This window comes from Dendrobates tinctorius, unplaced genomic scaffold (genome assembly GCF_039654945.1).
Source record: "Dendrobates tinctorius isolate UK_male_01 unplaced genomic scaffold, ASM3965494v1 ptg000027l, whole genome shotgun sequence".
Lineage (NCBI taxonomy): Eukaryota > Metazoa > Chordata > Amphibia > Anura > Dendrobatidae > Dendrobates > Dendrobates tinctorius.
Genome location: NW_027361695.1, coordinates 17,809,283 through 17,821,809, shown reverse-complemented (window position 1 = coordinate 17,821,809; position 12,527 = coordinate 17,809,283). Strand labels below are relative to the sequence as shown.

The 12,527-nt window shown below is 42.8% G+C and overlaps 1 long non-coding RNA gene across 1 annotated transcript in view; it reads right to left on the bottom strand.

Annotated features, from left to right (window-relative positions):
• Positions 1 to 12,221, bottom strand: part of LOC141084841 (uncharacterized) — a 103,669-nt gene extending 91,448 nt beyond the window's left edge. The window contains exon 1 of the long non-coding RNA XR_012231134.1: positions 12,097 to 12,221. This is a non-coding gene — a long non-coding RNA (uncharacterized lncRNA). The remainder of the gene's footprint in view (positions 1 to 12,096) is intronic.
• Between the last annotated feature and the right edge of the window lie 306 nt (positions 12,222 to 12,527).

Below are 12,527 nucleotides of genomic sequence, written 5' to 3'. Positions count from 1 at the left end.
ACATGGGTTCATATATTTTCTTTCTTACAGGCAGTAGAGAATCAGGACAATAATGTTCATTTAATGTAGAAAACAGACTTACTTGTAGTCCAAAACACATGACATAGGACTGCTTCTCATTTGACGTAAGCTCTATATAGTCAGTAAATGCTACTAAATGCCCATGCAGACCGCTGTAACCTTTAAATCAGCCATTACTCTGTAATACCAAGTGGTATTATGCACTCATAGACATATAGTAGCACTTGGGCAGTGGAACTATGGTGTATCAACTAGAACATTACCCCTAATAGCCCCAGTCCACACTCACAGCTTCTTCCACACTTTATTAAAGGTAATATCCATCATTCTGGTTTGTGTCTACAATTTTGTGCTCATTTCAATATATAGATTTATAAGTGTTACAGCCCCATTGTGACGAGTGTGTCTGGTGCGACAGACAGTCATTTTGGATCTGGCTGTAGAAGGTCATTGCGCTTGGCTTTGCAAGCACCTTCTTGATTTTCTTCTCTGTGTGGAGTGATATCTTTCTCCCTTTAGGACCTAACAGCAACCTCCACCGTCTGCTGCTTATTGACACACCCTTGCTGGATGTTTAAATACCCTGAGTCCCTTCAGCTAGGTGTTGGTGTTAGCTCTATTTTCCTCTGTCTGTTTGAAGTGCTAGAAGTCGACTAGTTTATTCTTGGAGCCTCTTGGAGGATTGCTGGCTTGATCTCTCTTGTGTTGTCTTAAGCTAAGTGTATTCCCTCGTTCGTCTTCTTGCTGTCTTTAGTGGTATGGGGGCTGACTAGCGCTCACTCCATCCCTTCCCTATCCAGGGTCTATCGCTAGGGGCAGTCAGGGATTAGGCTCCTGCTTGGCGATAGGTGCGGAACCTATATAGGGACGTTTAGGGCAGACAGGGTGTTGTCAGATCTGCCTAGGTGTCTCCTTCCCCCCTTTCCTAGTGTTTGGGCTCCCCCTCCCTCTTACCATTGTTGTGCACCTAGCTTCTCCCTCACCCAGCGTGACACCCATTTTTTAGACCTACAGATCAAAATTTTAAAAAGTTATCAATTTGTAATAGTGTGAAGACAGACTCTAGTCACTCTCTTACAAGTTAGGCTAATATTATTTTTGCTTTCGTATTACAAAGCCAAGCCACAATCACTGTCAAAGGAAGATGATGACCCGTTAGATTTGTGTGTTTCCAACCCTCACGTGGACTTTGACAAGTGCACTGAACATATGTTTTATGTGTTCATTCCCAGCAAAGCATTCTGTGTGTTTTGTGAGCCCTGCTAATACCACAGCAATTTAGGAGTTAAAGTCTGTTGGAGACTGAATGTGAGTGACCGAAAGATTTGATTTACGATCTGAGTCCATTCTTTCCAGTAGCATAATGGAAAAATCCAGCATCCGCAGGAAATGAGGTAAGTATATTAAAACATTATCTTATTAGCAACATAGTTTACATAAGTAAAAAATAAAAAAAATAAAAACATGCAAAGATCATAAAAGGACATGGGTCTACGCGTTTCGAGCATAACTGCTCTTACTCAGGCAGAGCTGTTTTGCTCGAAACGCGTAGACCTGTGTCCTTTTATTCTGTTTGTATATTTTGATTTTTAGTTTTTACTTTTTTTAATTATGTTGCTAATAAAATAATCTTTTAATATAATTACTTACCTCATTTACGGCAGATTCTGGATTTTTCCATTTTGCTGCTATATCTACAACCTGAAGTCTGTCTTCCAGATTGGGTACCCCTTGTTGAGGTGGGATGGCTTTTCTGCTTTTTATGATCAAATTAGTGTTAACTTAGTCCCCTTTGTCATTTATATGTACTATTACTATTCATTTATTTACTTACTACAGGGTATTTGCTCATTTTGTGGTTTGCAAAAGCTCACGGATCAAAATTACAGATACAGTAGGTCCATGAAAATGACAGATATCACCCGGACGGTATGATCATACAATCCATGTGCTGTCCGTGATTTACAGTGCAAATGGAAAGGAGTAGATTTTCTATTTATTTATTTTTTTCATCATTGAAACACTGATGGGAAAAAAACATAGTAGTAACTTGGACCACAAACACGGATAAAGAATCGAACCAAGAAAAATCAAGGACATCTGAATGATGCCTAATAGTGATGAGCGAGGATACTCGTTGCTCGGGTGTCCTCCGAGTATTTTGGCGTGCTCGGAGATTTCGTTTCTGTCGCTGTAGCTGCATGATTTGCGACTTGTAGACAGGCTGAACACATGTGGGAATTCCCTAACAAACAGGCATTCCACACATGTATTCAGGCTGTCTAGCAGCCGCAAATCATACAGCTACATCGACAAAAACGAAATCCCCGAGCACGCCAAAATACTCGGAGGACACCCGAGTATTCTTGGGAAAACCCAAGCAACGAGTATACTCGCTCATCACTAATGCATAATAATGATGAATGAACGTGCTGGGATAAGGTGTTATCTGTGCATACTCGGGTGCTACCCAGCGTCTTCGGCGTACTTGAAGAATATGTTCAAGCTGCCGCGGCTGCATGTCTCGCGGCTGTTCGACAGACGCAACACATGCAGGGATTGCCTGTTTGATAGCTCTGTCCATGTGTTGTGGCTGTCTAACAGCCGTGAGACATGCAGCCTCGGGGATTGGAACATATTTTTCGAGCGCTCTGAAGACGCTCTGTTAGCACCCGAGCACGCTCGGATAACACCTCATAGAAAAGAGGGCTAGAAGTTCAGCGCCAAGACCCTCTCGGGGAAGACAAGAACTACTAAGAGTACAGAGACAATATTGTTTTAAACCGGTTTTTGGTGAGTACAGGAATGTGGCCTTTGATAAGCCGGGCACCTTTTCATTATAATCATTGAACCGTTCCACCTGTCGAGGCTCAAATTGAATTTCTGTTTAACCCCGGTAATATTATGTGAGCCCACAAGTAAAAAAAAAGCTGAAATAATGCTCCAGCCGGGCAAGGATTATAAGTCATGTTGATTACACACCGGTTAAATCCTCAGAGAAGGGAAAGTGGGACAGTAAAGAATTTTAGAAAGTGTTTGTGACAGACCATTTACTGAGAACATTTTGGAAGGTGGCCGAATCAGTAAATCAATAAGTCGGCTATTAACGGAAGGAAAGTATACGGGGCCTCCGAGTCAGCTCTGCTGATTTATTAAAGAAGCAGGTGAGTCATAAGATCGTAGAGATTGCTGCCAGCCAGAGGATAAATGATACTTTATCTACAGGACTGATCTTTTATGTGAGCGGTCCATGGAGCGACAAGACGCTCATCTTTTAATAAAGATCTATTATGATATTCCACGCAGCAATCTTACTGCAAGCAGAAAATTACTGTGCAATCCCTTTAATTAGGATAATCATTGTGATAGGTCAGGGCTCCATCAAGGTTCCACACAGACAGGGCTACTTACTAATTACTTGAAGGTAATTTTTGTAGGTTATTTTACATCTGAGCTATTAATCCTCTGCAAATACCAGCCTGCAATCTGTATGTAAGCGTAAAGTGTATGCAAATGTATGATTTATTTTTTACTGTACCTCTGTAACATGGTGTGGTGCGGTAGCCGTGGGCGAGGTACTTGTCTCTTGCGCCCCGACACCGTACATGAAGGTGGGGGTCCCGGCTGGGTGTGTTGACTTGTGTTGTTTGGGTGCTGCGCCCGTGCAGGCCTTATGTAACTGATGTTGCTGGTTATCCTGGACCAGATGTTTCACAGTTCAATGAGGGAGACCATCATTCAAAAATAAACTTTTTACTAAATGGGAACCTGGCTCGGAATATATACAGTAGATAGTGGGCAGATGTCTTGATGAATGTTTCTTTCACAGTACGGAGCATTTTCCGTATACAGATTCCATCCTCTTTTCTCTATATCCCTCCATCTTTGCCTTTCCTTTTTACTTCACCACAGTCCATCTCAGTACTACCATCCACTTTGTCAGACTTTCCCCTTAGGAGAGATGCTTTGCCAGTATGGTCCTTATCTCTTCTGTCTCTGATGCCTGGGAACTCCCCCCTGGGGTTCTCTCTTCCTCTTACACACTCCATCACATTTAGGCCAGTTACCTCTCTGAGTAATAAACTCTAGGCCGTACTGCTAGGCGTCCTGATACAGGACCCGTCGTCGATCACTCTAATCTTTCAGTCTCCTCGCTTCTACTTCTCTGCGCAGGATCTCGCTATCCTGTGTATCCGTCTCCTCTCATGGTAGGGTCACCCACATCATGCAGCACTGCTCACACTAGACCTTAGGTCTTTCTTCTACGCCGACTAGGTTCTTTCTGCTATTACAGCAAATTGTCTCTTTCTTTTCAGCTTAGCCCTCCCACTCTGGGCTAGTCCCATCTTTGCACAGGATCTCGCTATCCTGTGTATCCATCTCCTCTCTCAGTAGAGTCATCCACATCGTGCAGCACGCCTCACACTAGACCTTAGGCTGGTTTCACACTTGCGTTTTTTTGCGCTGTATTTTAGCGCTAAAAAATGCATGCACTTTTTTCCCTATATTTTGCATGGGATGCGCGTATGCGTTTGTATGCATTTTTACGCACATGCGTTTTTTTGTGGTGTGCGCTCGGGCACACAAAATGCATCCTGTTGCATTTTTTGGGCGTCCGACTTGCCTCAAAAAAACGCATGCGCGCAATGCGTTTTTTTTTTACTGCAAGACACCCATTGTAAGTCTGTGGGTGCGCATACGTGCGCATTGGCATGCTCATGTATGCGTCTTTTTGCGCATGCATTTTTTTGTTGACCATTGGTTAGACAATGGAAATTAGGGGTTTGGGTTAGAGTTAAGGTTAGTTAAGGGGGTTTAGGGTTTGGGTTAGTATGGTTGGGTTAAGGGTTAGGGTTAGTTAGGGTTTAGGGTTTGGGTTAGGGTTAGTAGGGTTTGGTTAAGGGTTAGGGTTAGTATGGTTTGGTTAAGGGTTAGGGTTAGTAGGGTTTGGTTAAGGGTTAGGGTTAGTATGGTTTGGTTAAGGGTTAGGGTTAGTAAAGTCATGGTTTGGGTTAGTGTTAATCCTAACCCTATCTTGATTTCTTTGGTGAGGCCAACTAATGTTGGAAAAAAACGCAAACGTGGTAAAAATGCACTAAAAACGCATACAAACGCATAAAAACGCTGCGTTTTTTTCATGCATGCGCATAAAAATGCTTGAAAAAAACGCAGCATTTGTATGCATTTGTATGCGTTTTTTCCATGCTTTTTTTTGCGGGAAAAATGCGCTGCAAAAAAAAGCAAGTGTGAAAGTAGCCTTAGGTCTTTTGTCTATGCATACTAGGCCCTTTCTACTATTCTGACAGGAAACTGTCTATTTCCCTTCAGCATAGCCCTCCCACTGTGGGCTAGTCCCAACAATTAACTCTCAGTGTTTCTACTGTTAAACAACACATAAAATGAACATTACTAACACAAATTACAATTCACATTACAATCACTCTTGTTTCTTCAAGGGGGCTATGTCCATCTCCTTTTACCTCCACATATTTAAGAAACATAGAGAAGATTTTTTTCTCTGGAATTTTGTACGAGTCCAAGAGAGAAACAATTGTGGCATACTCCATTAGATTCTGTACTTGCACAGGAAGAATACATCCATATCCATACATGTGGCACCCAAAGGAACAGTGTCATATGCTTCAGTACTAAGGCATTGTACAGTGTTCGTGTCCTACTATACAGGGTCCATGCACACAGCTTTGCAGCGTGTGATGAGCGAATTGAAGATCATCGTGTCGCTTTGCTTTAATAGGAATCTGTCTGCAGATTTTTACTATGGAATCTGAGAACAGCATGATTTCGGGGCTCAGACCCCAATTCCAGTGGTGTGTCACTAGATTGTGCTTTTGTTTCAATACAATCAGTGTTTTATCAGCAGCCAGAGATTCTCGTTAGAGGACTAGGTGTCCTGTCTCCTGGTCCAACCATGTATACAGCACTGATTAACAGCTTTCTGTCAATGTAAATTGCAAACAGAAAGCAGCCAATTAGTGATGTGGGCGGGGTTATACAGGGCTCAGCATTCCGAGCTCTGCTAAATCTGCGGCAGAGAAAATTCTAATTCTATTACAACTGCAGCAGAGAAAACTGTGATTCTATCACAACTGCTGCACCCAGTAAACTAAGTGACACATTGCTGAAATCAGGGTTTCAGTCAATACATAAATCTGCTCTCTGATTACATTACAAGAACCTGCTGACACATTCTCTTTAAATGATAATCAATGGGGTCAAGCTGCAACCAGCAAGTGTGATACGACAATAGAAAAAAAAACTAACGCTGATTTTTGGATGCAGATTGAACATAACTTTAACCCAATTGGCCTAAATATCAGCCTGTAATCAACATACGACTGCATTTTTTTTCAGCTACATCCCAGCTCTAAAAATTGCAGACAAGTTATACATACGTACCCTAGCCAACTACTGACTTTCTATAGTTGATTACAGGAACCCCCGTCCAACACTGTAAATTTGGACCTGGGACCCCATCTGCATGTTGGTCAGATGTATGGGCCCTTATAGCATTCTAGATCCTTTAAAGACATACATATTGATCCCTCATGTAATAATGTCCCCTGTCCTGGCGCCTTCTTGTAATAATCTCATCCACCCTCGGCCCCTTTTAGTAATAATTTCTGCCATCCTGGGCTCCATGCTATAACATTTCCCCCATCCTGGACCCCTTCTTGGTATAATGTCCGCCATCCTGTTACATTGTTCATATTCTGGTATAATATCCCCCATCCTGGTATAATGTCCCCTATACTGATATAATGTCCCTATTCTGGTTTATTGACGCCCATCCTGGTATATTGTCTCTATTCTGGTATAATGTCTCCATTCTAGTATAATGTCCCCCATCCTGGTATATTGTCCCTATTCTGGTATAATGTCTCCCATCCTGGTATACTGTCCTGCCTCCTGGTGTAAGGTCCCCCATCCTGGTATGATGTCCCTTATCCTGGTATATTGTCCCTATTCTGGTATAATGTTCCCCATTCTGGTATGATGTCCCCTGTCCTGGTATAATATCCCCCATCCTGGTATTTTCTCCCCATCCTGGTATGATGTCCCTTATCCTGGTACATTGTCCCTATTCTGGTATAATATCCCCCATGCTGGTATGATGTCCCCTGTCCTGGTATAACGTCCCTATTCTGGTATTTTCTCCCCATCCTGGTATATATTCCCTATTCTGGCATTATCCTTATTCCGAAGACACACATCCAGGTGAAATTGACGTTGGCGGACCCCCCCCCCTCAAGCACGGGCCCGGTTGCACCCTCTGTGACCGCGATCATTACACCCCTGATCACAAGGCTAAATTTATATACAAGGAAGAGGGGGCCATATCTCAGGAACGCAGAGGCCCAGGAAACAAAATAAACGACAACACCGGATTCAGGAGAACAGCGGTATTAACACCAGGTAAAACAATGACCTATTAAAGGCATCCGACACGTCCTCTTTAAGTTTGATCATATTAGAGTTGATGTGGCATATCCCAGATAACAATGCCTATTGTTATGATGTCTCCCATTTGTAGAGCTGGCTTTCTCTTATATTGCAGAGTTCCTGCAATTCATTGAATAACACCATAGGCCATCATAGTATTCATTCCACAAAGTAATAAAAGTAATGTCATTTTTGCTCAGAAATTCTGGTATCTATTTCTGTGTTGTGCCAGTAATTAAATTATTCAGTGTCTGCATTAGAGAATGTATTATTTTGCAGCCACAATTTTTTTTTTATTGTAAAACCAGGAGGCAGTTTTCATTTCTAGCTAATGTATGGTTATCATAATCCTGATATAACTGGAATGGAGAGGAGAGATATATATTGCGGCACTAACAGAAGGCGCTATGGGGGGGGGGCACCTGTGTCAGTTTAACAAGAATTTTCAACAGTGGCACAGCGTGGGTCGCCAAAACCCAGGGCGAGGTGCTCAGGAACCCCTGGACTGTTAGCCGTCTCTGAGTCCCTTACCTCAGTCCGGCATTGGACCCCTACTCAGTACAGATACAGTGGATCCCCCAGTCCCCGATCCATCACAGTATTTGCACCAACATTGCGCCAAAATGTCGTGACCTTTGGCATTCTGATGCAGCTTCACCAAAATGAGCAGCGCTGGGGAGCCGATGGGGCGGTAAAGGCAGGGCAATACTCGCTGTTCCGTCAAATTCCTTAATAGTGGTGGCATTTCTTAGACCAGAAATATTACTCCAGTCTCTGAATGCTTTGAAATGTGTTGGGAATAAATGACCTATTTTCCATTTACCGCTCTTCCACAGAACATCCTGAAACACATTTATTTTTACAGCTTTTGCAGCACATTTTAGAAAAACGAGATCTGGAATGTAAGCAATGCAATAAGCTGATAATGTATAAGCAGATATCTCAGGGCATTACAAATGGCAAGAACCCCCGCTGTGCAGTAATTGACATTTAGGCTGCGTTGACGCGTTCAGGTTTTTTTGTATTTTCGCGGCGGTTTTAAACATGCGATTTTGCCGCGAAAACGCAAAAAAACAGCATCCCATACAATTACAATACATATTGGATTCCGCACATGCTGTGCTAATGCTGTGGATTTTCCCGCGGCGGAATCGCATCGCGGAAAAACACGCAGCATGCTCATTATTTTGCGGAATCACGGCAATTCCACCCACATAGGAATGCATTGTTCTGCTTACTTTCCGCAGGTGGCTGTGCCCACCATGCGAAAAGTAAGCAGAACATTTGCGGGTGGTACCCATGGTCCGGAGGAGAGGAGACTGACCTCCGGGCTGTGGGTACCATATCCCTGTAAAAAATAGAATTAAAATAAAAAAATCGGGTTATATTCACCTTCCGACATCCCGCGCAGCGTCCCCAGGCTTCAGCGATACACGCGGCAGGTCCCGTTCCCAGCGATGCATTGCGATAATGACCTTTGCTTACGTCGCTGTCTCGCAATAGTGTAGCGGTCCCGCGAGACCGCGACGTCATCAAAGCTCATTGCCGCAATGCATCACTGGGAACGGGACCTGCCGCGTGTATTGCTGAAGCCTGGGGAGGCTGCGCGGGACGTCGGAAGGTGAATATAACCCGATTTTTAATTTTTTTTATTATTTTTAACATTAGATCTTTTTACGACCGATGCTGCATAAGCAGCCTCAATAGTAAAAAGTTGGTCACACTCGTCAAACACTGTGTTTGACGAGTGTGACCAACCTGTCAATCAGTTCTCCAAGCGATGCTGCAGATCGCTTGGAAAGAGCTAGCATTCTGCAAGCTAATTACGCTTGCAAATCGCTAGTTTTTCAGCGGGAAAATCGCGGGAATTTAAAATGCGATTTTCCCGCGGAATGGAATTCTGGAATTTTCGCGGTAACTTCCGTGGGAGTTCCGCTACGTGTGCACATAGCCTAATCGTTCACATTCACTACTACAGTGGGGGAAAATAAGTATTTGATACACTGCTGATTTTGCATGTTTTCTCACTTGGAAAGAATGGAGAGATCTGTAATTTTTATAGCGCCGATTTTGCACAACGCCATAAATGCTACTCAGTCATGAACTGGAACAGCATTTCTGCCATACAAAATGCCGGCAATTTTGATGAATTGGACCTGTCCCACCCTGACTCCTTTCCAGTTTGAACCATTCTTTTTTTTGTGCAACTACGCGTTCTGGTGTAAACGCTTTGATAAATCGTCCGATAAGAGTCGTGTCTAGTCTGAGGGTGTGGACAGGTGTGGCACTGTTTGTAGAATAAGTTTGGAAAATTTTTCTAATCTTGGACAGATGATTTTGTAGAGGGAAATTGCTCTCAGCGATACATTTTTCCGACAGCCGCCATGTTAAATGCGGCAATTCAGATCCCTGTTGAACTATGTAATATACATGAATGGTTCAAAATATTTTCATGGCTCATTGTCTTTTTTTTTTTGAGAGCTTTGGTCTTATATATGCCACCGTATGCCAAAGTGGCCTGTGTCGGAGGCATATATCCTCTTTATGTATACCACCAGCGTACTTTGTAAATGTAGTATGAATACTCTTCTGTAGCCGTGGAGAAATAAAAAACAAGAGGTGCTCCCTGAGTAACACCATGGGTAACAGGTGAAGGTGAGTGGTTGGTCGCACACCTGATCAGGGTGTGAGCGGCACAACTACGTTAATGATTAATGTATAGTCAGGCTCGGACTGGCCCACAGGAGAACAGGAGAATCCTCCGGCGGGCCCCTATGTAGGAGTGGGCCACCATCCACTTATATGAGCAGTACTAGGCACAATACACTCGATTCACTATGTACAGACAAAGGCAGCTTCTTGGACTTGATGTCACTGGTGGGCCCTTGACATCCCAGTCCGAAACTGTGCATAATCCAATCATGGCTGCTGCTCCGGGCGCTGTACTCACACCAAAAGGAGAAAGGACGTAACAAGTAAAGGGGAGAGCAGTGCGCTGGATCCTGCTGGCAAAGGTTAATCCAGGCAATAAGTATAAAAAATGTCCAAATTTTGGCAACGCGCTTCGGAGTAGAACCTACTCGTTCTTCAAGCATCCTGAGGAAGGAACAGATTCTACTCCGAAATGCGTTGCAATAAATTGGACTTTTTTTTATAATCACTGCTTGGATTAACCTTTGCGCCCGGGATCCACCGCACTCCTCTCTCCTTCACTTCTCTTGTAACCATGTCCTGAGACACAGCCGTGAGTCAGTGCAGCACGGACTCAAAAGGATCATGTGTAAAAGTTACTTGGTTCCTTGATCTCTTGCCAATCTTATTATAAAGTTTTCCGTCTTCTCAAAGAGTCACCGCAGCAGCCAACCATTGACCACAAAAGTGACATCAGTGGGGTCCATTTAGAAGCAAAATTCATGTTTTTTGTTTCTTTATTTGCCTGTAAAATGCATTTTAGTTCTGAATCTGGAGACATACAGTGCGGTATATACGTATATACACTTTTTCTGTAAATTTTTAACTGCAAGTAAATCTTGGAAAAATAGAAATGGAATACATTGATCTGTTCCTTGTGAAACATACGACACGATTCTATAAACTGTCATTTACCCCAAGTTATAACACAATGGTCCCCATATACTGTATCGGCTAAATATTTGCCCAAGGTAAAGGAAAGCCTTGCTATTGCTCTGATATACACCGTTCATTCAAGTGGTTGGCAAATTTTGGGGACATCAATTTTATTTAAACTTTCTTTACTTAAATAATTTTTGTAATTGAACTTCATTAAAAATTTGGTCCTGTTTGGCTTTTAGATGCTTTTTGTTTCCATGCACATTCAGCTATAATGTGGTCTACGCTCATAAATAAGTCTAGAAAAATTCAGAAAAACCTATAAAACTCCCCGTCAGACCAGCATAGGGGATTCACTGATGGATTGTCACTTAACCCATTCTGTAGCCAGCAATACATAGTGTAAAACGGAGATTATGGAAAGAAAACGGTGCAACGTTTTTAATGCAACTCAAATGCAAAAATTATTTTAATTTTACTCCTAATTAAATGCATTTAAGTAAAAGGAAAAAATAAGTCCCGAAAACCCCGGATAACCTCTTTCAGGTATTGCAATAAAGGGCTACAGTAATAACATCAATAATGCAGGATGTATGAAAACTTGTCTTAAATGTCAGAGCAAAATAAATACATAAAATATGTTGATTTGGAGAACGGCAAAGAATAAATTCGATGCAACAGTTCATCCTTTTCTGCAAAATACGGACGATCTGACAAAACTTTGGAGCGGATTAGGACATGTACACTACCTAAATATGTCATTCATCTATGCCAGCCAAGAGCCAATGGCCAAGAGCCAACCCAACGATCTATAAACGTCGTCCAGCCATCGATATCACTTCAGACGTAGGTGGCATCGGTCATTCAATGGCGTTGCCTTCCAATGACCCGTTATAATAATAGGATGGCATATCAGGATAACGCTTTCCGGATTTCTCCAGCACACGCATTCATTTCTTAAAAAAAACATTTCTTAAAGGGATTTACGATGTCCTTAGCTATTCATGGTGCATTGAAAGAAAGAAAAGCCTTTATTAAAGATACCTTCTTTCCATGAGCTGCTCCCATGATACGAGGAGCTGGAAATCCAATCTCCCCCCAACGGAAAACGTTGCAGCTCCTCACAATTAGGTCCTTGACTTTCTGTTAGTTGGCACTTTGTAGAATGTGTATTGTCCACCCAGACTCCGGAAAGCCACAGACTGCATAAAACACACAGGCGCTGGCACCCTGACAGCACCGGTTTATTTTACCCAACGAGGAGGAGAAATCAGCAGCATCTTCAAGGAGATGAGCATTTTTCATTTGTCTCTTGGCAGAAGAGGGAACGATCTTTTCCTTGGTGGAGCGTTCATGCCATGCACAATAGCACCTTTCTTGCAGACCCCGCTGTTAAGCCGGGCTCCTGATTCAGAAAGGCTGGACAAGATTAGAGTAATTGCTCCTGACAGCCCAACATGTCACAGAATGCCAAG